This window comes from Sinocyclocheilus rhinocerous, unplaced genomic scaffold (genome assembly GCF_001515625.1).
Source record: "Sinocyclocheilus rhinocerous isolate Xijiao unplaced genomic scaffold, SAMN03320098_v1.1 scaffold2335, whole genome shotgun sequence".
Classification (NCBI taxonomy): domain Eukaryota; kingdom Metazoa; phylum Chordata; class Actinopteri; order Cypriniformes; family Cyprinidae; genus Sinocyclocheilus; species Sinocyclocheilus rhinocerous.
The window spans coordinates 216,051-219,205 of NW_015636844.1; the positions used below are offsets into that span (position 1 = coordinate 216,051).

The 3,155-nt window shown below is 34.9% G+C and overlaps 1 protein-coding gene and 1 long non-coding RNA gene across 2 annotated transcripts in view; one reads left to right on the forward strand and one right to left on the reverse strand.

Moving 5' to 3' along the window:
* LOC107748107 (bifunctional heparan sulfate N-deacetylase/N-sulfotransferase 1-like) overlaps positions 1–3,155 on the forward strand; it is a 130,843-nt gene that overhangs the window by 107,668 nt on the left and 20,020 nt on the right. The window lies entirely within an intron of this gene.
* Positions 1,220–1,735, reverse strand: LOC107748111 (uncharacterized). The gene is made up of 3 exons (XR_001640883.1): positions 1,702–1,735; positions 1,576–1,635; positions 1,220–1,396 (listed from the first exon to the last, which is right to left on the reverse strand). It is a non-coding gene; the product is annotated as an uncharacterized LOC107748111 (long non-coding RNA).

Sequence of the window (3,155 nt, forward strand, 5' to 3'; positions counted from 1 at the left end):
CTGTTATTGTGGGGACATTTCCACGCCCCTAAACATGACGCGGCACAAACCGAAACATGATTGGTTGCTTTATCTGTCAGTCATATGGCCTCTTGGGCGGTCCTTAGCCATCCCCAAAGTTCCCAGACCTTCTGCCGTCAGTCTGAAGGTCTGGCTACACAAGACTACGTATATGTGGGCGCAGTACCCTGGTTCCCTAAGGATTCAACCCCAGTCCCAATGAAGACGAAAACGTTCATTTTCTGGTTGTCATAGTCTCATTATCAATCATGCTAACGTACAAACCTAAATTGCTAACTGTTCTCACGTCATGTACGGTGTACATAAACGAAGGTGTACACTAGCCTCTCCATATTAAACTGGTTAAATGTAAATTTATTTAATCTTACTCTGCGGTACATGAACAGTGTTGATCCTGGATGTTTTCATCGGTTTTCTTCTCCCTCTTGCATTGTGATCTGTAAACACTCACTTCCAAATTAATCTTGTTACCCACCATATTTATTTTAAAATCTTTTATATATCCCTCCATGCCATATTTAAGTCCCACTTCAATGCTCCTCAATGAGAGGTGGTCCTTCTGTGTCCAAAATTTATCAAAAACCGGAAGGGAGAGCCCTGTCCGATGCTGAATAAGCAATGAGATTCGAAGCGTCGGATGGAGGGCTCACACTGTGACCGAAGGGAGCGAGATACTTCCAGCTGCAGAACCACAGAACCCTTACATCACAGCAGTCTCAGGATAGCAGCGACAGGCCAGCAGCGTCAAGCCGGAAGTGGGCGGAGCAAAAGTTATCTTACTAAGCATAGCACCACGTAGTGTTTTGGATCACCTATATCTACGTTGATGTCAAGTCAGCATTTTATTATAACGATTTAATCAGATGATAGGTACCGTAGATGAGGTAGATAGACAAAACTAAGCTTGAGGATTTGAACATTTACTTTTTTTTTTTACAATTATTTTTCCATTATACACATTATCATACATAAGTAACAAAAGATAAAAAATAAAATAAAACTAAAGAAAATAAAACAAACAAATGTTAAAGCAAAGCAGGCACACATTTAACAAAAATTATCAAAATTGACAAAAGAAAACTCAAATAAATCAAACCTCGAGAAACATGCTATTTATTTTGAGGCCCCTTTTGTCCATGCACTCATTGAGAAAAATGTACATATTCTCCTTAAATTGGAATTGGAAAACAAAAGGTTCTTTGGCCAGTTGCTGGTCGTCAGCCATTTCAGCCTGTGAAAGCTGAAGAAGAGCTTTCTTCTGTTCTTCCTCTTTCAGTTTGAGGAACCTCATCTCTTTCACCAAACCTCTGAAGACACAGAGGTTTTTCCGCAGCCATCCAACTGCAGTGTGGAGGTCTTTTGTTATCCTTGGCTCCTGAATGAGGTGTACAAACAAATGGAATGAAGTGTTGGAAATACCTTCAATAATACTGTGCATTCAATAACACATAATACTAAAAAGTCATGAGCTTTAGTCAGGATGTAGCATGCATTATCAAGTTTTGATTTTTTTTTTTTCTCAAGTGCCCCTACTTGAGATATAAAAAAACATACCCTGCTGCAGATTTCAATCTCCTGCTCTTCCGGCACTTGCACGCACTGAGGACATGTTTCCTGCTAAAACATTATGGTAATTTGTAGTCTGCTGGACAGAGAAAAACATAAGAGAGAAAAAGATACCTTTCAACAGCAAAATTTTCCAAGAGAATGAGGCACCACCATTTTAGTATTAGAGGAAAATCAAACTGGCAAATAAGGAAAAGCAAATATCAATATATCATCAAATTGAATTAAATCCCAATTATCTTTTTAAACAACAACTTACAGCTATGAAATCAAAGTTTATATATATATATATATATATATATTAGGGCTGTCAGTCGATTAAAATTTTTAATCTACTTAATTACATCGTGTCGATTAATTAATATAATTAATCGCAAACTACATTTGACTGTGAAAATATCCCCAAAAGAAAGAAATATTTTATTTGATTCAACATAAAATTTATTACACGTTTAAGCTACAATGGCCTAAGATAAACTATTCAACGTAAAAGAAGATAATTTGAGAAACATCTCCGTTTTTTTCATTCATGCAATGGAAGCTTTGTTACCAACAGTCTTCAAAATACCTTCTTTTATGTTCCACAAAAGAAAGTAAGTCATTCAGGTTTGAGTAAATGATGACATAATTAAATTTTTTGGGAACTTTGTGAACTATCCCTTTAAAGTGTTTTTTCATTTTTTTTTTTTTAATGAAATAATACTCTAAATAAGAAAATAAAACTACCAGCAGGTGGCGGTAAATGTCCTTATGAGTCATTCATTCATTCATTTGATTAGTTCAAACAGCTGATTCATTCAGGAATTCAGTAAGCGGCTCACTTTATGAATGGGTTTTTGAATCATTGGTTCACCCAATTCGTTCAAAACGCGGATTCATTCAAAAAACTAAACACCGCTGTGTTGCTCTGAGATGCACAGCAATTCTGCTGTGGCTTTATAGGTAATATTTTTGTTGGCGTAACAGAGCAAAAACAGACAATATTGTGTTAAATTGTATATAACACAATAATATAATTACACAATGATATAGTATATCATATATAATACCCAATAATATAATTGTATACAGGTGCATCTCAATAAATTAGAATGTCGTGGAAAAGTTCATTTATTTCAGTAATTCAACTCAAATTGTGAAACTCGTGTATTAAATAAATTCAATGCACACAGACTGAAGTAGTTTAAGTCTTTGGTTGTTTTAATTGTGATGATTTTGGCTCACATTTAACAAAAACCCACCAACTCACTATCTCAACAAATTAGACTATTTCAGTCTGTGTGCATTGAATTTATTTAATACACGAGTTTCACAATTTGAGTTGAATTACTGAAATAAATGAACTTTTCCACGACATTCTAATTTATTGAGATGCACCTGTATATAATTGTGTTATATTGTAAAATACTGTATAACACAATATTAACTTCTTATTTACTGAACTGTTGTGCAAAATCACATTTGAGACAAACAGCACTCGTGTGATTGCTCTCGCTGCTCATTTGATATTGCTTATATAAATATGAGACAAAAAAAAACAACTCATACAGGAGCATTTTTCCCCCAAT